Source organism: Scyliorhinus torazame, chromosome 7 (genome assembly GCF_047496885.1).
Source record: "Scyliorhinus torazame isolate Kashiwa2021f chromosome 7, sScyTor2.1, whole genome shotgun sequence".
Taxonomy (NCBI): Eukaryota; Metazoa; Chordata; class Chondrichthyes; order Carcharhiniformes; family Scyliorhinidae; genus Scyliorhinus; species Scyliorhinus torazame.
The window spans coordinates 298484106-298508260 of NC_092713.1; the positions used below are offsets into that span (position 1 = coordinate 298484106).

General features: G+C 45.0%; 1 long non-coding RNA gene across 1 annotated transcript in view; it reads left to right on the forward strand.

The window, feature by feature from the left end:
- Positions 1-1398: 1398 nt before the first annotated feature.
- The window catches only part of LOC140427116 (uncharacterized), a 223277-nt gene continuing 200520 nt past the window's right edge, over positions 1399-24155 (forward strand). Inside the window, exon 1 of the long non-coding RNA XR_011948391.1 lies at positions 1399-1584. This is a non-coding gene — a long non-coding RNA (uncharacterized lncRNA). The remainder of the gene's footprint in view (positions 1585-24155) is intronic.

The following is a 24155-nucleotide window of genomic DNA, read 5'->3' on the forward strand; positions in this document are numbered from 1 at the left end:
TGACCTTTTCCCCAACTGTAAATACTGATTTCAGAAAGTCAGTCAACATCTCCCCCATTTTCTTATTTTTATTGACAATATTACCATTTTCTGTTGTCACATTGCTGCTGACTGCCCTCTTTCCCTCCTATCATTGCCAACATTTTGAGTTGATTTTGAAATCCCTCGCAAGTCTTTTTGTAATTGTTTTGTCAGCCTTTGTGCTACTTTATAACTCTCCCAGCCAACAGGATGCTTGAATTTTAGTTTGATGTTCCCTCTTTATTGTGCATGGCTAATTATTTTTCGAGCAGTGTTCTTGCCCCTTTGGGGTATAAACAACGGCAGCAGGTACATGGGAACACCACCAGCAAGTTCCCCTCCAAATCACCCATCACATTGACTTGGAAGTATATCCTTCACTGTCAGTGGGCCAAAATCCTGGAACTCCCTCCCTAACAGCACTGTGGGTGTACCGACACCCCGTAGACCAGCGGTCCAAGAAGGCAGCTCACCACCACCTTCTCAAGGGTAATTAGAGATGAGGAATAAATGCTGGGCGAGCCTGCGAACCCACAGCCCGTGAAAGGACGCCTTAAATTATCATTGGATAACTATAACTAATCATCTGTTATTTTGCCCATTAAGAAATTCGCCTCGCTGACTGCGGGCTGTGGGTTCGCAGGCTCGCCCAGCATTTATTCGCCTCGCTGACTCCATTTCATTTCTTTGAACGTCAGCTTTACCTCGATCTCAAATCTGAATCGCCACTTCACTTTTCTCACCTGCAAACGCTCCATTGAACTTTATTATATTAGAATCCTCATCAGATAAATGCTCATGCACTAGTGGCATGTTAACTAAATCGGCCTCTACTTATTCCTAACCCGAATATGTCAAATTCTTGTGATGGTTCTTTACATCCCAACATTTTGTGGTTTTCGAGCTAAATTATTCCCCTATCCAATTATGTAAATCAGATAAATAAACGGCGAACCCCCCCCCCCCCCCTCCCCCCCCCTGAATTGTGGCACTGTACATTGCCAGCAATGTGGATTTTAGCTATGGTCTAGATAATCTAGTCGCTAACAGAATCTTCAACACTGCACAGGCGAGAGTGAAGAGATTCTCGGCTACTGAAGTGAGGGTCCCTCCAACACTGTTTAATTCAGTTATGTTAAATTGTTTTTTTTAAAACTGCAGCCACAGGACAGGCCGAATCATCTGTCACCATTGGAAGGGGCACTTGCCGTGTGGCACTTATTTTTATTGAATGTATGGCAATTATTTTTTGCTGCACATTCTTTCGTTCAAAAAGGGGACAATTGCCTTGTTGACACAACTGCCTTTATTCATTGACAGGTTCGATTAATATGGAGAATCTGGTTTCTCGGGTTAACCGACAGCCCAGAATTGTTTTCAGAATCTGGGATCAAGTCGCTCCGATGAGCGGCGTTCCCTTTCAAATTCTTAAACCAGTAATGGAAGTGGCTCAGATAGAGACCAAAACCCCCCCAACTCGGAACCTTTCACCCCAGAACCCATCCCGCAAGTGGAATAAACCCGGTTTTTAGATTTCCCCAGAACGTCAAGGACACGGCCAAAGTAGGTATTTATATTTATGCAATCTTTAAAAGGCAATTAATGAAAACTAGCTCAGAGCGAGTGTTTAGAATGGGATGATCATCACAGTGCGTTTCTCTATCTTTGTCAACTGATCAACTTCTAAAACTGAAACACTTTTGAATCGAGTTTTATCTGTTTCTCACTGTCAGTATTTGCCGGAATTAGAAAGCTTTTGAAATTAACCCGGAGAAGGTGGGAGAGAATCTAAACTCAGTCTCTCGGCTTTATGTAAAATCACTTCAATGAAAATTAATGTAATTTTCTCCGAGGATTTTCGCACTTTTTGAAAAGAAAACCGTTCCTCCGGGTTGGAGCTGCCCGGTTTTAAAAAAAAATGAATATTCGGGAAAGGTTGTAAATTCTTTCAATCGTTCTTTTGAACATTTCAGCAGTCAAGGACCCGAACCGTGACATTCTTCGAGATCTAACCCTTTGAACAGAAACAGCCTTTTAAATATTTACCAAATATACTTTCCGCCAAACATCACAGCATCGATTTATCAAACATCCCTGGGGTTTTCTTTTAATCTCGAGGGTGTTTTTTTTTAGTTTAAAACGGGCGAGTTTGTGAAAGGCGAGCTGCAGGAAGAATTGGAGCGTTTGCCTTATCAAAGTCATCATTATCGTGTATCCGTCAATTACAATGTCTTTACAATTATTGTCATGGAATGATACAGAAATCCACAACCTCATTGAAACATGCGCCAAGAATGGGGGTAGTCACAGCCAGCAAGTAGGACAATGGTTTCTCCCGGATCTGTTTATGGACACAACGGGTCCATTTGCACAGTAACTCCATTGCAGTGCCAATGTAAACCTACTTGTGATAATAACGAGTATTATTATTATCTGGTGCACATACCAATTTAAGAAATCGGAGTAGGCCATTCGGCCTTGTGAGTCTGCTCCTCCAATCAATAAGATCACGGCCGGTCTGTATGTATTTCGAATTCCACACACTCATTCACCCTTGGATTCCCTTGCCCAACAAGGATTTATCTCCCACTGCCTTAAATATGTATTCAGTGACACTGCCTCCACCGCCTTCTGAGACAGAGTTCCAACCATCTCAGAGAAACAATGTCTCCTCTTCTTTGTCCTAAAAGGAAGTCTTACAACACCAGGTTAAAAGTCCAACAGGTTTGTTTCAAACACTAGCTTTCGGAGCACTGCTCCTTCCTCTGAGGAAGGAGCTACGCTCCGAAAGCTAGTGTTCGAAACAAATCTGTTGGACTTTAGCCTGGTGTTGTAAGACTTCTTACTGTGCTCACCCCAGTCCAACGCCGGATCTCCACATCATGCCCTAAAAGGGACACCCCTAATTTCAAAACAAGTCCCTAGATCTGGACTTTTATTTTGCATTTATTCATCAAACTGCCACCCAGAAAGTGGCCCATCTGTGTTTAGTGTGCTGAACAGACAAATCAGCAAAGATAAAAGCTGATAGGTGCAAACGGACAGGAGCAGCAGAGCTTTCAGCATTGACCAAGGGACAATGAGCAGTGGGGGAGTGATATTTTTCAGATGGAGTGAAGTTATACAGTGAGTCTAGACAGTGATGCTACCCCAGGGCCTTGGTCTTAGGGGAACTGCCCCATTTGACATGAGTGACCTGGACTTGGACACACAGGGCCTAACTTCAAAGTGTGCAGATGACATGAAACTCTGAAAACCAATAAATACACGCGATGGATATAACTGATTATTGGGGTGGGTGTGGTTATAACCCGATTGGTAAAATGGGCAAACACATATGGCAGGTTTCACACACAAGTGAGAAGTGATGCATTTTGCTCAGAAAAATAAGGAGGTAAATTAAATGGTACAATTTAATGGGTCCACCAACAGAAAGACCTTGGACCAAACACACACCAATCTTTAAAGGTGTAGGGCAAAATGACAATGCTTCCTTCCCTTGAGAACTAATTCAGGGACGTTATGTTACATCTTTCTAAAACACTGGGTAGACATCAGCTGGAGGATTGTGCTCAGTTCCAGGCACCACACATTTATAAGAAATGTTTTATTGGTTTTCACATTTTATTATGCATAGTTCAGTTAAGTTAAATTACAAGTTACATAACCGCGCATAATACAATGCAAAAACAACCAAGGACAAATTAAGATTGCAAAAGGGAAAAACCAATGAGAGAAAAAGAAAACGGAACCAAGCAATGGTCACTATCTATGTTTACATGGACATGTCTCCCCCCCCCCCCTGGCCATGGTCCCCTTTTGGTTGGTCTCCCTCAGCTGTACTCCCCAGTATGGCGGTGGCCTGTATTAACTGATGTGTTCATTCTGGTTTTCCATGTGCCCTCGGGCCTGTCCCCTGCGGCTTAGTCCCTTGTCCCGATTTCTTGTGAGCCTTAGCACCTTTCCCCATCCTGTATGTTCCTATGTTTCCTGCCCTCCCCGCCCCCCCCCCCCCCTTTGCTGGCTTTGAACAGGTCTCGGAACCAGTTGGTGAACGGCTGCCACGTCCTGTGGTAGCTCACCTTCCGCCCCCCCCCCCCCCCCCCCCGGATGGCAAATTTTAGCTTTCCCAGTTGGAGGGATTCGGACAGGTTGGACAACCAGTCTGCAGCCTGCGGGCACCGGATTTAATGAGGAATGTTATGGCCTTGGAGAAGGATTTACTGGGATGATACCAGGGATTAGGGATTTTAGCGGTGTGGAGGGATTGGAGGTGCTCTTTAGAGCAGAGAAGGTTAAGGGGAGGGTTGATAGAAGGATTTTGATAAGAGTAAAAACGGGGGGAGGGCGGGAGACTATTGCAGTGGGATAAGGGCCAGTAGCCAGGAGCAGCTAGAAATCTACACTTCGATCAGGATCTGCACTGCCTGGGATAAATCCAACAGTAACTTTTCAGAATTGGATACCTACTTGAAACCGAAAAGGTACAGCCCCCCACGTGGAAAGAACGGGGCAAGAGACTAACTGGGGAAAACTCTTTTCCACGAGAAGGGACAGGATGGGCAGAGTGGCCTGCAAGTAGCACACGATGAAACAGACAGATCCTGCGTGGGAGATTTCACCCTAACGGCTGGGAGTCAAGTTCATTTTAACAAAACTTGTCAACGAATACGATCTGACTGGAAGATTGAATACCTGATCCAGTCACTCATTCACCCTTTCATTCTCTGTGTTCCAGTTGTGTATTCCTCTCACCAGTCCCCTCCTGACGGAGATGGCATTCACTGACTGCAGCAACTGACATTCTCTCGGGTCTGTTGTTACTTCCCACAGAGACGAAGAACAGTCATTCTGCAGCCAGTATTTCTGCAATCATTGATTTCCTAATGCAATTATGAACTGCACTGGGTCGCGGTAAACTCTGTGCTTAATACTTGGGCACGGGAATGTGATTAAATGTCTGTTTTCACTTAATGTAATACAAATGTATTACTTGTGAAATCTTGAGCGACTTGAGGCGCGGGTAAATTTTTATAAGGTTATAAGTGCGAATAGTGATGAAATGGAGACGGAGCCAGAGAGGGTTGTGTAGGGAGGGGCCGATTGGCCTGCGGCCCTGTCACTTCTCTGTCCTGTTTGTGGCTGTTAGAAGGGCGTTGAGCCGCTTGAATGTGTGTGGGGGAAACTCGCCGGTGACTCAATGGGGAGGAAAGCCACACTTCAATTGCTGCCCAGGTTGGCTTGTTGGGGAAAGGTGTTAACCACCTTCCTGGGACTGGGCCATGATTCTCACAACACAAACCCTCAGTTTACCATCAGTGCCCAGCAATGATTCCACCATTCAACCTCATCATCCACACCCAGAAACTGCTTCAGCTCATTTAGACATCCTTTCCCTCATTTGGCATGTTCAAGACTTCCTCCAGAGCTTTCAACACAATAAAATGAGAAGCTTTTTCACCCAGAGAGTGGTGGGAGTTTGGAACTCACTGCCTGAAAGGGAACCCGCACAACAGTTAAGAAGCATTTAGACCAGCACTCGAAACGCCATCGCAAGGCCACGTGCTGGAAAATGGGACTAGAATAAATAGGTTCTTGATGGCCAGCACAGACAGGATGGGTTGGTTTACTGTTATGGTAAAAACTATGGACTGGATACTCTGCCTCGCAACGCCGGAAACGTGAATCCCAATCGGATGGAGAATTGGTCATCCTGCAAAAATCGAGGTTCGTGCCTGGTGCTGATTCGGGCGCCCTGCTCCGGTCCCTCCCTGATGCCAAAAAAAAGGATTGTACCCCATGCTGTCAGGGCAATGCAAAGCCGGCATTTGCATGCATTTAAATGTGATAGCGGGTTGGACGCTTTATGCTCTGCTCTTCCGTGATGCTCCGCTCCTCTCAGGCGGAGGTTTCACGGGTGTGTATTGGCGCAATTATTTACTAACGCCACCATGGCAGCGGAGGGGGAGAGGGAGGCTACAAAAAAACACTGAAATACCATTGAAAACTGTCTGACTTGTTGAGGGGTAGCTACCTGGGCTGGGGGCATTAGTGCAGAGCAACTTGATGCTGCGTCCGTGGCCTCGGGGTGTCCCCCTCGGGATCGGGTGGCCTGGCTCAGACCGCCATTGTTACAGTTTGTTTTTTCAATGGAGGCTCCTGACTGTACACTCTACTGAGTGCTGTCTGTATCCTTTGAATATCCAGATGGCCTCTGGTCATCTGAAGTTCACCCAGGCCACCCCTCTTGACACCTTCACACCCCAGCTGTTGCATCAAGGGGTTGGGTGTACCCAAGGTCAATCAGGGCCCCATCAGGTGTTAGCACTCCTCAAAAGTGCTGGCCCACTGCAGAGGAAGCAATGGAGCAGCAGAGTTTACCCCAACCAGAGGACACCTGCACCGTGGCCTTTGGAACCCTCCCTGGTTATCTGACCCTCTCTGGGCAGAGGCCTCGCCAGTGATTCCCACCCCTCTGGATCAACAGCTGTCTCTGCCTGGTGAGGCTGGCAGCACGGACTGCCTCTGCCATCACCTCCCAGGCAGTGTTCAGGAGAGCAAGGTTGAGTGTGCGGCCCACCCTGCGGAAGAGGGTTTCCCTCCGCGACTCACTGGCATGGAGCTGTGGGCCCACCTCGGGGGCATGTCTTCTGTGAGTCATATTGGTGGCTGCAGTGAGTGTGTAGTAAATGGAGCTCCAGCTTCCAAACTCTTTAGCGCTAACTCCGGCCCCATTAGTTAGAGTGCCCACTGGCCAGGAATTGTTCGGATTCGTGCTGGCAGTGTGCTGGCTTATTTGCATGTCCTGCCTCACTCACCGGATAGCGCTTCCAATGGGAACATGAACTGCATTCAATTCAGTGTCAACAGCAACACAGTCTCCCAACCGGAGAATTCTGCCCTGTGACTCTAATGTTTTCCCAATTCAACAGCTCCTTAACATTGCCCGCCATTACCCCCCTCATCTCCATAACTGAGTTAACAGGAGAATTTATGGGCGGAATTCCCCATTGGCTAACGCCAAAATCGCAAAGCGTGATTGGGCGGAGAAAAGGTTCCAATGCTAAAATCACAGCGGGCCTGATGTGACCCCCAAATCGCTATTCTCCGTCACCTCGACAGTGACATCAATGCAGTCCGGAATGCACATACAGTAAACATGTCATTAGCGGGCCCGAGCCGGTATTTTCTGGGGCCTCGGTGATTCTCCGCCTCCGATGGGCTGTGTTCCCAATGGCACGGTTCACTTGTGCTTTTAAAAATCGTGAAACTGGCGTCATGGCTGCTGAGGGAGAGAGTGAGTGGGTACGGCACTGGGCAAGTCAACAAGGTCCTGAAAACCATCATATTCCCAAACATTCTGGGAATGTCAGGACCTAGAAGTGGACAAATTAGTCCCTTCCACAAATTCCACCATTCAGTTTAGATCTTTGCTGATCTGTAACTTAACTCAGTGAAGTATCTTGGTTCTTTAGACCTTAATATCGTTGCCCAGCAAAAAAAACATTGATCAATTTCAATTCTGACTCCCAATCTCGATAGTTCTTTTCAGCTGAGCAATCCAGTTTTCCATGAATGACATCAACTCTCATTGTTCTTGCTCGAATATTAAGGTTATACCTGATTGTCCTCCCCTTCCCCTAATAGAGGAAATAGTTTCTCTCGAGCGACCCTATCAACTCTTTCAATGACCTTAAATAGCTCCTTTTTTTGTTTTATGGGATCTGAGTGCCACTGGCTAAGTCAGCATTTAATGCCCACTCCTAATTGCCCTTGAGAAGGTGGTGGTGAGCCACTTCTTGAACTACTCCAATCTGTATGGTGTAGGCACACCCATAGTGCTGTTAGGGAGGTAGTTCCATGATTCTGACCCAGCAACAGTGAAGGGACGGCGATATATTTCCAAGTCAGGATGGTGAGTGGCTTGGAGGGGAACTTGCAGGTGGTGGTGTTCACATGCACCTACTGCTCCTTTTATTCCAAGTGGAAGAGGCCACGGGCTGCTAAGGTGTGGAGATCACCCTCAATCTTCTATAATTAAAGGAGTCCAACTTTAGTCTCTGAATTTAACTTTATTGTCCCTGGGAAACCCAGTAATTTGGTGAATCTGTAATGCCCTACTCCAAGCCAAGAGAGAGATTTTGAGGGGGGGGGGGGGTATGAGAGGTTGAGGGGTTGGGGGAGGGAGGGGGAAATGTTCTTGTTGAGCTGAGTTCTTGGAGTTAGAGGAGTTAGTCGAGGAGTTAGACAGCATTCCTCCTGCTCCATGGTCTTCTTCATATGGCGGTGAGAGAGCTGTTAGCATGAAATACACTCCCAATAGGAAACTCGCTAACGTGAAGTTGAATAATTAAACCACTTGTCCAATGTGTCTCCTGCAGCACCTTAAAGAGGAAAAGGAATTGCCATGAATTTTAAAAAACAATGGAGAGTTCAGGGGTGTGTGGACTTTCCTGTACAACCCACAACAGGAGGTCCATTTTATTTGGAAAGCTTTAAGTCACATGCATTGTGATGACTGGAAGACGTTAAGATTATTGGGTTCTAAGTATTGAGCAATTTCATGGTTAAAAGCTTGGGGGTTAGTGTGTGTTTGACTGCAATCATGATGTTTTTTTCAAAATAATTCTATGTCCAGGGCCTGGGTGTTTTAGCAGCCATAAGGTGACATTGACAAATAATGTGTTTTTCAGTCTGGGCTAATGGACTGTGATTTGTTTGGGACAGTCCCTGGGAAATTAATGTGCTTTGCAGCCTTCAGGGAGAATTTGTTTTTCACCTTGAGCAGCTGAGGTCATTCCTGGGTGGAGCCAGGGAAGGCAGAAAGACATTTTGAAAGCATTAGAGAGGCCCAGTTGGTGGGGGCACTTTGGAGAGAGTTGAATTCTGATCTGCCTGATGCTGAGTCCATTAGTCATCCACAGTAAGATAGATTGAGATCTGTATGTTTCTTTTCTTGTTGTTTAATGGGAAATTGAGCAGCAGTGTTTAAGGTGTAAATTGTAAGCTGTTCTTTTCGTGTGAAGTTAAAAAGTTTACTATTGTAGTTATAGTAAAAATAACCAAGCCCTATTTCTTCATGCACTCACTCCTGGTCCAACCGCACAGTCTTTCAAATACACCAAAATATAGAGGTATCGATCTAGTATCCTAGCCACTGTTGGGGTCTGGCCTGGGATCATAATGGGCATATAAGTACCTTCCAAATTCATGGAAGTTGGCAGTGATCTCTCCAATGGGCAGAAGTTGCCCAGAATTCAGATGGCATGGTCAGACCCTGAACTTTGGGTGCTCTTGGGCAGATCGACACTCCGTAGTTAGTCAGTACTTCCTTTTTGTTACTTAACTCGTATTACTGGGGAGCTTTAACAAGCAAAAAGTTACGATGACGAGTTTAAAAAAAAGTTATCTAGGTCATTAGTGCATTATTGGAATACCTCTGGCCATATTTGGGTGGGTAACATTAGCTAGCGCCACTGTCAACCTCTTCAGAATTAGCAATTGGTCTCTGTCTAACTTTGAAAACTAGCATCATTCCAAAAGCATAAAATGAATAATGTATTGGTTCAATGCATTCCAACCGGTCTGAAAGATTGTGTTCTGAAGTCTGGTGTGCTATGATCCCAGAGAATTTAAAAGGAGATTCATATAAACAATCAGAAACATGATACAAATAGAAGCAAAAAACACAGCTCGGGGAATATGAAAGAAAACTTCCTGTAAATTTAAAGAGAAATAGTTGAGACTCTTATTACATAGGGTCCAGAAGGATAAAGCAATTGAACCATTTAAAAAGTGAAGGAGCAGATTTATGATAGAGTGAAGGCATACTGCACATATTCAGTAGATATTTAGCGTTATAATTTGATCAGGCATTTTCCTGGTTGCTGTAACTTTCGAACATTCATAACAGCCTTAAGAAAACAGTGTTAAGCAGTGCTGGGTAAAGTGAGGAGGTGGTATAGAAAGCCGAGATGCATCCTGAATTTTTTATAAAAGCAACCCAAGCCAACATGACATAAATCCATACACTGCAATCCCATCAAATCAACTCTACCCCAAATTTAACCCTAACCTAAATCCACGTAAAGTAACCCAGTCATTGAAATCCCATCGATATAACTCATACCAAACCAGACATTCTCCCTAACCCAAATTTAATCTTCACCCAAATCTGTCCAAAATAATCCAGTCAAGAATTAACCAAACACTAACCCTAACCCAAACCAACTCTAACCAAAGCCAACACAAAATAAACCCAATGCAATCTCGCAAAGTCAACGTGAAACCGAGACAACTGAATGAAGTCAAATTAAGTCAAACCAATGCCAACCAACCCAAAATACAGTTAAGACAACAACAAATTATGTTTTTATTGCATCTTTAACACCATAAACCATTTCAAGGCACCCTGTGGGAGCATTATAAAACAAAATATAACACTGAGCCACATCTCGAGATATTAGGTTAGATATCCAAAAATCTGGTGGAAGAGATAGTAAAGGACTGAGATGAGATAGAGAATGCAGAAGTGTAGGCAGAGAATTCCCAAGCTTAGAGTTGAGGCAATTGAATGAATGGCAAGTAACGGTGAAGTGATTACAAATCAGGTACGCGGAAGTAGCCAGATATGGTGTGATAAAGCCAGAGGAGTCCAACGAGCTTCTTAAAAGTCCTTTATTTCAGCAACAGCATTATACATGCACAGGGCCCGATTACCTTTCACTGGGTCCTCATTCCTTTTTTAGCTGGCTTTACAGCTGCCAGCCTTTTATGCTGGTGCTGGGTTAACTCAGTCCAATTGAGCACAGGGAACAATTATCCCCAGCTGGATGAGTCCTGTGCAGGTTACTATTATAGGTGTGCACAGATATCTTGAAGGACTACGGGGTTTGAGGAGATTACAGAGATAGAGAGGGGTGAGACCATGAGGAAATATGAAAACAATGATGAGAATTTTAAAATCAAGGCATTCCTTAACCAGGAGCCATGTAAGTCACTAAGCACAGGGATGATAGATGAATGGAACTTGGTGCGAATTAAGACACGGACAGCATTGGATGGTCTCAAGTTTACAGAGGGAAGAATATCAGTGGCCAGCCAAGAATGTGTTGAAGTAGTCATTGGTATCGCTAGACTTGACATGAATGGATGTTTCAGTTGCAGATAGGCTGAGCTATGGATGTAGTCAGGCAATTGTTACAGAGGTGGAAATAGTGATTGCACTAATATATAGTTGGAGGCTCATCTCGGGTTTAAACAATTGCTAACACATTGGTTTAGCCTCAGCCAGTGAGCTAGAGATCAGAGACAACCATATTAAATAGAATTCAATCCAAGAAAAGCAAATCAAACCAATCCAAAATCAACTAATGTAAAGCTGATCGAACTACATCAACACAATGAGATCAAACACACGAATCATCCAAAACAAAACTCATCCAAACCAAACCCAAATATAGGGTCAGGATGAGGCCATTCAGTCCATCAAGCTCATTCTGCTATTTAGTTCAATCATGATGAACTGTACATCAACTCCATTTGCCAATTTTGATCATTCCCATACATCCAACAAAAATCTGTCAATTTTAGTCTTTTAAATTGAATTCATTTGAGTTGAGAGAAACCGAACCGTAACCTAGAGGAGATGCTTTAAGAATAAGACTGAGATGAGGAGAACATTTTTCTTGAAGAGAGTCATTCCTCTGTGGAATTCTCATTTCCAGTGAGCAGTGGAGTCTGGGTCACTGAATTTATTCAAGACAGAGTTAGACAGAATTTTGATAGACACGGAAGTTGAGGGTTATGGGGGGCACATAAGAAAGTGGATTTGAGACCATAACCAGATCTTATTGAATGGCAGAGCAGGCTCAAAGAACCAAATGACCTGATCCTGCTCCTGTGTCCCATGTTCCTAATCCAATGGAACCAAACCATTAAACCTTTTCAATAATGTGTTTTTATCTGATATTTAATTGATATTTTTTCTGTGCTTGGTAGCGTTAAATTAATTTTCTTTCTTTACAACGGAGACATATTTGTAATTCAATAAAGTTAGGGTCTTGCACTCAATTGCCTAGTTGGATTGTAACCTTTGAAACTACAGTTGGGCAAAGCTGAACACAATGCTGAAGAGCTTCTGAAGTAAATAAATAGCTAATGCAAAGTATAATTTATGTCGCATTTCAGTGTTATCGTATTGCAGTATGTAAATCTGATACAATGCAGAAAACATTCACTAAACTCTAAATATAGCTGTAAATGGCAAGGTGTCAAATTCCTTAATTGTCGCTGATTAGAGGGACTCAGGCGAGGAATGCAGTACTTGTACTATTCTTTAGATGACTGGACATAATTTTTACATACATTAAGTTGGACCCCTATTCAACTCATTATAACAAGTTGCTTGCAATAAACAGAGAGGGCGGGATTCCTCATCGGCCGACACCAAAATCGGGACACACGATTGGGTGGAGAATCACGATTGGGCTTTCACAACAAATCGCAATTCTCCATCGCCTCAGCAGCGGCATCAATGCATTCCAGAACGCATGTACAGTAAACACGGTTGGCATATCATTCGCGGCCTGACTCGGTATACTCTGGAACTCCTGCGAAACTCCGCCTCCATTGGGGTGCATTCCCGACGGCGAGGTTCACTTGTGTTTTTAAAAATTATGAAACAGCTGCCGTGGCTGCTGAGGGAGAGACAGGGGCGTGTGAAAGTGTCCAACATGACCATAGTTTGCTGACAGTCGTGCCACTGGCCAGGGGGCTCATGTGAGGGCTGGGGGGAGCAGCGGTGGTGGCCAGGAGGTGGACTGTGGAGTTGGGGTGCATGGGCATGGAGCACCATTACCGTGGCCTGCAACGCAGCCATGCAGCTGCACATATCGCTGACTGCCCACTGTGACCTTAGGGTCATATGTGTGTCCTCCAAAGGCAGCCCCCTAGGTGCTCTCTGGCCCCAGCTGACCCATCAGCTGTTTGGGCACACTCCAGCGCAACTAGTGCCATCTTGTTGGCTGGGATGACTGTGTGTGGGGGTTGTAATGTGCCTATGTGGCTGCAGCTTGTCAGCCTCCCGAGTGTTAATCTCGGGCCCGGCGAATCCTGCATCATTTCCCATTGGAATCGATTGTGTTCCAAGTGGTGCCAGTGCTGGCCCCCCCACAGTCACTGAATCGGCCTAGGTGCGGCATGAGCTTTGCTGTCATGGAACTCCACAAATTCTGCACCGGTGTCAACACTTCGTATCAGGAAAGGAGAATTCGGCTGTGAAACTTTGAGGTCGAACTTGCATTTATATAGCTCCTTTCAGAACCTCAGGATGCCCCAAAGTGTTGTTAACTTGTAGTCATTGTTCTAATGTTGGAAATGTAGCAGCCAATTTGCATACTGCAAGGTGCCACAGACAGAAATGAAACAGGTAACCAGGTCATTTGTTTTGACAATGATGATTGAGGGATAAATGTTTTGTGGAGAACTCCCTTTCTCATGTTGTGGGATATTTTATGTCTACCTGAGAGGTCAGACAGAGACTTGAGTTAATACTTTATCTGAAAATCTCTGACCATACAGCATTCCTTTAGTGCAACAGTCCTTTGGTACTACACTCTAACGTCAGCCAAGATTTTGTGCTGGAGACTCTGCAATTGGATTGAACTCAAAGCCTTCTCACTCAGAGGAATGAGTGGCTTACTGAGCCAAGGCTGACAGCTGATACGTTATGTTGTGTTATGCTTCTTCATATAGCATAAGCTGTTTCCTTGATGTATGCTCTGGCAAAGGAAGGTTCAGACTTGGAGATAGATTTAACACATTTATTGAACAGTTAACAATTCTCCTACTTGAGTTCGACTCTCCTGCTAATCTTGCTATAGTAACTCAGTCTAACTAACCAGTCTGCTCTAAGCCATGCGGTGGGTGTGATGCTTCTGACCTGCCCCTGTACTTCTCTCTGAGTGTTGCCTGTGGAAAGAGAAAGAGCATGTGTGCCCTGTCCTTTTATATGGGTTGGCCCCTTGTGGTAGTGTCACCTCTGGATGTCTTGACTGCCCATTGGTCGTGTCCTATTCTATGTGTTTATTAGCTGTATGTCTGCATGTCATGATATGTCTGGTGCTCCCTCTAGTGTTCACTTAGTCTTAGTGTATTTACATTAACCCCTTGTGTATTTACAGTGATGCATATCACCACACTTTACTCAAAACAGAGTTACTATTAATGGAAAGTTGATAGATCCTGCTGTTTGATAATGCAAGGAGGTTTATATAGTACCAAAAGAACTGTAAACTTGGAGCCAATAAATATAAGCAATTAAATAATTATTTTTGCTTCATTCATGGGATGTGGGCTAGACCAGAATTTGTTACCCATCTTTATTTGCTCTTGGGAAGGTGGTGGTGAGCCACCGTCTTAACCACTGCAGTCCATGTGGTGTACATACTCCCACAGTGCTGTTAGGAAGGGAGATCCAGGAATTTGACTCAGTGACCGTGAAGCAATGGGGATATATGTCCCAGTCAGTATAGTGCATGGCCTGGAGGGGAGTTTGCAGGTTGTGGTGTCCCCAGGCATCTGATGCCCTTGTCCTTCTAGGTAGAGGTCACAGGTTTGGAAGGTGGTGGAGAAGGAGCGTTGGTGAGTTGCTGCAGTGCATCTTGTAGATGGTACACACTACTGTCAGTGTGTGTCGGTGCTGGAGGGAGTGGATGTTGAATGTGGTGCCGATCAAGTGGACTGCTTTGCCCTGGATGGTGTCAAACGTCTTGAGTGTTGTTGGAGCTGCACTCGAGGCAAATGGAGAGTATTCCACCACACTCCTGACTTGTGCCTTGTGGTGGTGAACAGCTCTGCGGAGTCAGGAGGTGAGTTGCTTGCTGCAGACTTCCCAACCTCTAACCTGCTCTTGGAGCTGTGGTAAACAGCACTAGTAACACATTGCATGTATTACGGTATTGCCACTGTATTTCAGGTATCACAGTAAATCCCAGCCTGCTGGCTCCTCCCAGCAGGCGGCGTATAAAAGTGTATGCTCTCCTGCACTGCTCCTATTCTGGTTCCAGCTGCAGGAGGCACAACATCTTGTGCAATAAAGCCTCGATTGTTTCACCATTCTTGTCTCGTGGTAATTGACGGTATATCGTAGTCACAGCATAAATATGATGAGTCCAGTTCAGTCCCTGGTCAATGGTAACCCCAGGATATTGTTAGACTGGGTGAATTGTACATGACATTTTTTGTACAAAGGCACGGATTTTGGGGTATGGAGTGCTGGAGATGAGATGACCACCAAAATGAATTCATGTACAATTGGACAGAAAAAAAGCTATTTTATGTGTATGTTTGTGTGTACTAACATATAAATATATATGTTTTTGTGCTGAACAAAAATTGATTGTCATATCTCGTGTGTAAAAGCCACTATAAAAGTATTTTGAGAAGTCCAGGTCATAATTTCAAAGTTTGATGATGATATAAAGCTCAGACCTGCAGTAAACCATGGAGAGGGCTGTCCTGAACTTCAGGTGGACAGACTGGTGAAATAGGCAGACACACAGAACAGATTAAGAGAGTCAAGTGTTAAGTGATTTGATTTGCTCGGAAGAATGAGGAGAAGCAATAAAACTAAAAACAGTCCAAGATCAGTGAGACGGGGGCGGATAGGGGCGCAAGCCCTTGAAGCTCGAAAGGCAAGTGGAATGGCTTTTAAAAAGGAATGCTGGTTTTATAAATAGAAGCAGAAGAGTATAAAAGCACCCAAGTTATGCTAAATCCTGATCAAACACGAGTTGGGTCCCAGGTGAGATATTGTGGCACATTCTGGGTGACACATTTTAGAAAGGATTTCCCAGCCTCAGAAAGGATGGAGAAGAGATTTACTAGAATGATGCTAACTGTGAGGGATTTAATTATGTAGGCAGACTGGAGAAGCTGGGATTGTTTGTTTAAAGAGCAGAAAAGAATAGGGCGGAATTTTCTCCCCTCCTCCCACAGTGTGCTTTGCAGAGGTGATCTGCCACTGGCAAGCAACAGTATCTTCAAATCCGGCTGCTGTCAATATGTTTCCCCGTTATTCACACGCTCCACCACCAGGGAACCACAGCAGCAGTGGGAGCAGTTGGTACCATGACGGGAACGGCCTGAATATGCTGCCAAACAAGAGATTTGATAGGGAAGTGTTCAAAATTGTGAAGGGCTATGATAATGAGCAAAGAACAAAGAAAAGTACAGCACAGGAACAGGCCATTCGGCTCTCCAAGCCTGTGCTGACCATGCTGCCTGTGTAAGCTAACACCTTCGCCACTTTCAGGGCCCATATCCCTCTATTCCCATATTTCTCATGTACTTTTCAAGATCAGCCTTAAATGTCACTATCGTATCTGCTTCCACCACCTCCTGCGGCAGCGAGTTCCACGCACCCTCTTAGCTCGCACATCTTCTCTAAACTTTGCCCTCGCGCCGTGAACCTATGTCCCCTTGTAAGTGACTCATAGAATCATAGAAGGTACAATGCAGAAGGAGGCCATTTGGCCCATCGATGCTGCACCAACCCTTGGAAAGAGCACCCTACTTAAGCCCACACTTCCACCCGATCCCCTTAACCCCACTAACCTTTTTGAACCCTGAGGGGCAATTTATCACGGCCAATCCACCTAACCTGCACATCTTTAGACTCTTCCACACTGAGTAAATAAGGAGGAGCTAGTTCAGAAAGATTGGGAATCAGAGTGAACAGGTTTAAGTTGATTGGCAAAAGAATCATGAGGAATAAAACTCAAGCAACGTGTATTTTTCTGTTTATTTGTTCACATGGTGTGGGTATCGCTGGCAGGGTCAGCATTTATTGCTTACCTGTAATTTCCTTTGGAAAGGGGCTCCTTGAACTGTCACAGTCCATGTGGTACACCACCAATGCTGTCACGTAATGAGTTGGAGGATTTTGACCCAGAGACAATGAAGGAAAGATGATATAGATCCAGGTCAAGATGATGTGTGACGTAGAAGGGAACTGTTTTTTTATTCGCTCATGGGGTGTGGGCATCACTGGGCCAGCATTTATTGTCCATCCCTAAGGGCATTTAAGAGTCAACCACATTGCTATGGGTCTGGAGTCACATGTTGGCCAGACCAGGTAAGGACAACAGATTAGTGAACCAGACGGGTTTTCCCGACAATTAACAATGGTGTCTGGGTCACCATTAGACTGCTAATTCCAGATTTTATTTTTTATCAAATTCAAATTTCACCATCTGCCATGATGGGATTCGAACCCGGGTCCCCAAAGCATTACCCTGGGTGCCTGGATTGCTAATCCAAAGACAATACCACTACACCACTGCCTCCCCTTGCAGGTGGTGGTGTTCCCATTGGCCTGTCATTCTTGGTTTTTCTAGGTGGTAGAGACTGTGGGCTTGGCAAGTGATGGCAAAGGAGCCTTGCCTGTAGCTGCAGTATATCTTCTAGATGGCACACACACCTGGCACTATAGTCGGTGGTGGAGGGAATGAATGTTTAAGATGGCAAATGGGTGGGCCTCATTGTTCTGAATAGTGTCCAGTTTCTAGAGTGTTTGAGCCGCATTCATCTGGACGAATGGAAAATATTCCATCACATTCCTGACCTTTGCTCTGTAGATGGTGAACAGATGTCAGGGAATCAGGAGGTGAGTTACCTCCCTCCTTCAGGGGAGGTGGAGGTCAGCGGGGCTTAACTGGGCTGGAGAGGCTCAGGTCGAGGGACTTTCCTGGGATGGGAGTCAAGTGGTAAGTCTTCTCTCTCTATCCTTGAAAACCTTTAAACTCTCTCCCAGTAACTCAATATCAATGATCTGTCAGATGAAGGTAAAAATCTTCCCTCTGTAGCCTTCAAACCTTTGATGTGATCACAAATTGAATGGCCAACTTGAATAACTGAGAAAAAATACTGCATTGTTGGGGTATGGATTCGGAGTAATGCTCTTTTGTTGGGGTATGGATTGGGAGTAATGCAGCATTGTTGGGGTATGGATTGGGAGTAATGCTGCATTGTTGGGGTATGGATTGGGAGTAATGCTGCATTGTTGGGGTATGGATTGGGAGTAATGCTGCATTGTTGGGGTATGGATTGAGGAGTAATGCAGCATTGTTGGGGTATGGATTGGGAGTAATGCTGCATTGTTGGGGTATGGATTGGGAGTAATGCTGCATTGTTAGGGTATGGATTGAGGAGTAATGCAGCATTGTTGGGGTATGGATTGGGAGTAATGCTGCATTGTTGGGGTATGGATTGGGAGTAATGCAGCATTGTTGGGGTATGGATTGGGAGTAATGCTGCATTGTTGGGGTATGGATTGGGAGTAATGCTGCATTGTTGGGGTATGGATTGGGAGTAATGCTGCATTGTTGGGGTATGGATTGAGGAGTAATGCAGCATTGTTGGGGTATGGATTGGGAGTAATGCTGTATTGTTGGGGTATGGATTGGGAGTAATGCTGCATTGTTGGGGTATGGATTGGGAGTAATGCTGTATTGTTGGGGTATGGATTGGGAGTAATGCTGTATTGTTGGGGTATGGATTGGGAGTAATGCTGCATTGTTGGGGTATGGATTGGGAGTAATGCTGTATTGTTGGGGTATGGATTGGGAGTAATGCTGTATTGTTGGGGTATGGATTGGGAGTAATGCTGCATTGTTGGGGTATGGATTGAGGAGTAATGCTGCATTGTTGGGGTATGGATTGGGAGTAATGCTGCATTGTTGGGGTATGGATTGGGAGTAATGCTGTATTGTTGGGGTATGGATTGGGAGTAATGCTGTATTATTGGGGTATGGATTGGGAGGAATGCTGCATTGTTGGGGTATGGATTGGGAGTAATGCTGTATTGTTGGGGTATGGATTGGGAGTAATGCTGCATTGTTGGGGTATGGATTGGGAGTAATGCTGTATTGTTGGGGTATGGATTGGGAGTAATGCTGTATTGTTGGGGTATGGATTGGGAGTAATGCTGTATTGTTGGGGTATGGATTGAGGAGTAATGCTGCATTGTTGGGGTATGGATTGGGAGTAATGCTGTTTTGTTGGGGTATGGATTGGGAGTAATGCTGTATTGTTGGGGTATGGATTGAGGAGTAATGCTGCATTGTTGGGGTATGGATTGGGAGTAATGCTGTATTATTGGGGTATGGATTGGGAGTAATGCTGCATTGTTGGGGTATGGATTGGGAGTAATGCTGTATTGTTGGGGTATGGATTGGGAGTAATGCTGCATTGTTGGGGTATGGATTGAGGAGTAATGCTGCATTGTTGGGGTATGGATTGGGAGTAATGCTGCATTGTTGGGATATGGATTGAGGAGTAATGCTGCATTGTTGGGGTATGGATTGGGAGTAATGCTGCATTGTTGGGGTATGGATTGAGGAGTAATGCTGCATTGTTGGGGTATGGATTGGGAGTAATGCTGCATTGTTGGGGTATGGATTGGGAGTAATGCTGTATTGTTGGGGTATGGATTGGGAGTAATGCTGTATTGTTGGCGTATGGATTGAGGGGTAATGCTGCATTGTTGGGGTATGGATTGGGGGTAATGCTGCATTGTTGAGGTATGGATTGGGTGTAATGCTGTATTGTTGGGGTATGGATTGAGGAGTAATGCTGCATTGTTGGGGTATGGATTGGGAGTAATGCTGCATTGTTGGGGTATGGATTGAGGAGTAATGCTGCATTGTTGGGGTATGGATTGGGAGTAATGCTGCATTGTTGGGATATGGATTGGGAGTAATGCTGTATTGTTGGGGTATGGATTGGGAGTAATGTTGTATTGTTGGGGTATGGATTGGGAGTAATGCTGTATTGTTGGGGTATGGATTGGGAGTAATGCTGTATTGTTGGGGTATGGATTGAGGAGTAACGCTGCATTGTTGGGGTATGGATTGGGAGTAATGCTGCATTGTTGGGGTATGGATTGAGGAGTAATGCTGTATTATTGGGGTATGGATTGGGAGTAATGCTGCATTGTTGGGGTATGGATTGGGAGTAATGCTGTATTGTTGGGGTATGGATTGGAAGTAATGCTGCATTGTTGGGGTATGGATTGAGGAGTAATGCTGCATTGTTGGGGTATGGATTGGGAGTAATGCTGCATTGTTGGGATATGGATTGGGAGTAATGCTGTATTGTTGGGGTATGGATTGGGAGTAATGTTGTATTGTTGGGGTATGGATTGGGAGTAATGCTGTATTGTTGGGGTATGGATTGGGAGTAATGCTGTATTGTTGGGGTATGGATTGAGGAGTAACGCTGCATTGTTGGGGTATGGATTGGGAGTAATGCTGCATTGTTGGGGTATGGATTGAGGAGTAATGCTGCATTGTTCGGGTATGGATTGGGAGTAATGCTGTATTGTTGGGGTATGGATTGGGAGTAATGCTGTATTGTTGGGGTATGGATTGGGAGTAATGCTGTATTGTTGGGGTATGGATTGGGAGTAATGCTGTATTGTTGGAGTATGGATTGGGAGTAATGCTGCATTGTTGGGGTATGGATTGGGAGTAATGCTGAATTGTTGGCGTATGGATTGAGGGGTAATGCTGCATTGTTGGGGTATGGATTGGGAGTAATGCTGTTTTGTTGGGGTATGTTTTGGGAGTAATGCTGCATTGTTGGGGTATGGATTGAGGAGTAATGCTGCATTGTTGGGGTATGGATTGGGAGTAATGCTGCATTGTTGGGATATGGATTGGGAGTAATGCTGTATTGTTGGGGTATGGATTGAGGAGTAAAGCTGCATTGTTGGGGTATGGATTGGGAGTAATGCTGTATTGTTGGGGTATGGATTGGGAGTAATGCTGTATTGTTGGGGTATGGATTGGGAGTAATGCTGCATTGTTGGGAGAAGGATTGGGTGTAATGCTGTATTGTTGGGGTATGGATTGGGAGTAATGCTGTATTGTTGGGAGAAGGATTGGGTGTAATGCTGCATTGTTGGGGTATGGATTGGGAGTAATGCTGTATTGTTGGGGTATGGATTGAGGAGTAATGCTGCATTGTTGGGGTATGGATTGGGAGTAATGCTGTATTGTTGGGGTATGGATTGGGAGTAAAGCTGTATTGTTGGGGTATGGATTGGGAGTAATGCTGCATTGTTGGGAGAAGGATTGGGTGTAATGCTGTATTGTTGGGGTATGTATTGGGGGTAATGCTGCATTGTTGGGGTATGGATTGAGGAGTAACGCTGCATTGTTGGGGAAGGATTGGGTGTAAAGCTGCATTGGTGGGGTATGGATTGAGGAGTAATGTTGCATTGTTGGGGTATGGATTGAGGAGTATTGCCGCATTGTTGGGGTTTGGATTGGGTGTAATGCTGCATTGTTGGGGTATGGATTGAGTGTAATGCTGCATTGTTGGGGTATGGATTGGGTGTAATGCTGCATTGTTGGGGTATGGATTGAGTGTAATGCTGCATTGTTGGGGTATGGATTGGGTGTAATGCTGCATTGTTGGGGTATGGATTGAGTGTAATGCTGCATTGTTGGGGTATGGATTGAGGAGTAATGCTGCATTGTTGGGGTATGGATTGAGGAGTAAAGCTGCATTGTTGAGGTATAGATTGAGGAGTAATGCTGCATTGTTGGGGTATGGATTGAGGAGTAATGCTGCATTGTTGGGGTATGGATTGAGGAGTAATGCTGCATTGTTGGGATATGGATTGAGGAGTATTGCCACATTGTTGGGGTGTGGATTGGGAGTAAAGCTGCATTGTTGAGGTATAGATTGAGGAGTAATGCTGCATTGTTGAGGTATAGATTGAGGAGTAATGCTGCATTGTTAGGGTATGGATTGGGAGTAATGCTGCATTGTTGGGGTACGGATTGAGGAGTATTGCCGCATTGTTGTATGGATTGGGAGTAATGCTGCATTGTTGGGGTACGGATTGAGGAGTAATGCTGCATTGTTGTATGGATTGGGAGTAATGCTGCATTGTTGTGTGGATTGGGAGTAATGCTGCATTGTTATATGGATTGGGAGTAATGCTGCATTGTTGGGATATGGAAAATGCTGCATTGTTAGAGTAGGAAGTGAGGAGTAATACTGCATTGTTTCAGTATGAAGTGAGGTATAATGCTGCATTGTTGGACTATGGACCAAAGAGTAATGCTGCAGTGCTGGAGTATGAAGTGAGGAGGAATGCTGCATTGTTGTATGAAGTGAGGTGGAATGCTGCATCGTTGCAGCATGAAGTGAAGAGGAATGCTGCATTGTTGTATGGAGTGAGGTGGAATGCTGCATTGTTACAGCATAAAGTGAGGAGGAATGCTGCGTTGTTGCAGCATGAAGTGAGGAGGAATGCTGCATTGTTGCAGCATGATGTGAGGCGTAATGCTGCATTGCTGGTGTACGAAGTGAGGAGGAATGCTGCATTGTTGCAGCATGAAGTGAGGAGTAATGCTGCATTGCTCGTCTACAAAGTGAGGAGGACCGCTACATATTAGAGAATAATGCTATATCCCATGGTCACTAGTTTCCAGAACCTCAGCTTTGATTTATTACCTTTCAGTTTCCCCCTCTTTTCACGTTCTTTCCTCTCTTCCACACTTTTCCTTCAATTCCCACATTCTTCCCATCCCCCCACCCACCCCCATCACACAATCTTCCCGTGTCCTGCTGCCTTTCCTTCCGGTGAGTCCTGATTCCTGATATCCCACACCTTTTCTTAATCTTTCAGCCACAATGCTGCGTCATCCTTTTTTGTTTTTCTTCTTTTTCAAACATTTCCCCCTTTGTTTAATTTAACACTTTTCGTGGAGGGGATCACAACAAATAGAATGTTGAGGATGGCGGCGAGGAGTTGATACCAACTTTCAAACTCTGCAGTGAGCCTGGGACCTAATCGGAACAGCGGGCTAACAGTATCTGTGATCATTACGACACCCTTAATATTTGTTAAAGTGCATGTGACAGTGTTCAATTAAAATATTGTTAACCAGATGTGAAACCTGAGCCAGCAGTTATCCGCCTGGACTGATTTTTTTTGCTCGCTCTGTCTTCAGCTCTAATGGATTCCTCTACGTTGAGAGAGGAAATGAGCTCTTATACTTTTAATTTCTGTTTTTTGTATCCTGTCGTGTGATAGAATCATGGAGTCGGTTAGATGCCTTTGTCAGGGTATGTAAATGCTCAATGTAACCAGAATCCTTACAAACAACAATCAGTTTCGAAAGCTGAGACTGCTGGTCAGAACAGTGTACCACACAGAAGGAGGCCATTCAGCCCATCAAACCTGCGTTGACTTTTTGAATGCCCTACCGATTTAATCCCCCTTTGCATTGCAGGAAATTCCACTAAAAAGGATTCAACTCCGTTTTGAACGTTGCTATTGGCCACCCTTTCAGGCAGAGAGTTCCAGGTCATAACTTGCTGTGTAAAATTATTTTCCTGACATTCCATCTGGTTCTTTATATAATTAATTTAACTATGAATCATCTGGCTGCCAACCCTCGTGCCATGGGAAACAGTTTCTCGTTATTTACTCCATCAAATCCATTCATGATTTTGAACATGTGGAAGCCCCCACGAAGACTATGGGGGATTGCTGCTTGATATTCCCACGGGTTTTGTGGAGTTCCTGTATTGAGTGGGCGGAGGCTCGCCCAATAGAGTCTCGCTAGTGGAACCTGAAATCCTGTGTCCCTGACCCGGACCAGCACTCCTAATCTGGCGCTCTTGTGGATAGGGCTCTCTTGTTGGGGGGGGGTCTCTTGTTTTTGGGGTCTCTGATGGGGAGGTCTCTGGTGGGGGGAGCTGTCTTATGGGGGAGATCTCTTATGGGGGATTCTGGCAGGGATCTCTCTTATGGGGGGGGGGTGGGTCTCGTTTGGGAGGTTGTGGGGATCAGGACAGCTAAAAACTGTGTGAAGGGGTGAAGTATAAAATCCCAAGTTGGGGGATGGAATTGTGTTGCAGGTGGGGGGGAGGGGGGGGGGTGGATGCCCAGACACTGGACCTGGCTATCGGTCGCCTGCTCAAAATGGCAGCCAATAGCGGCATTCGCGAGGGAATCCCTCACAATTCTCTCCATGCGTAAATTTGCAGCAAGAGATAAAGATAGAGATAAGATGCGATTCATCTTTGGTGGGAGAACATAGGGCATGATT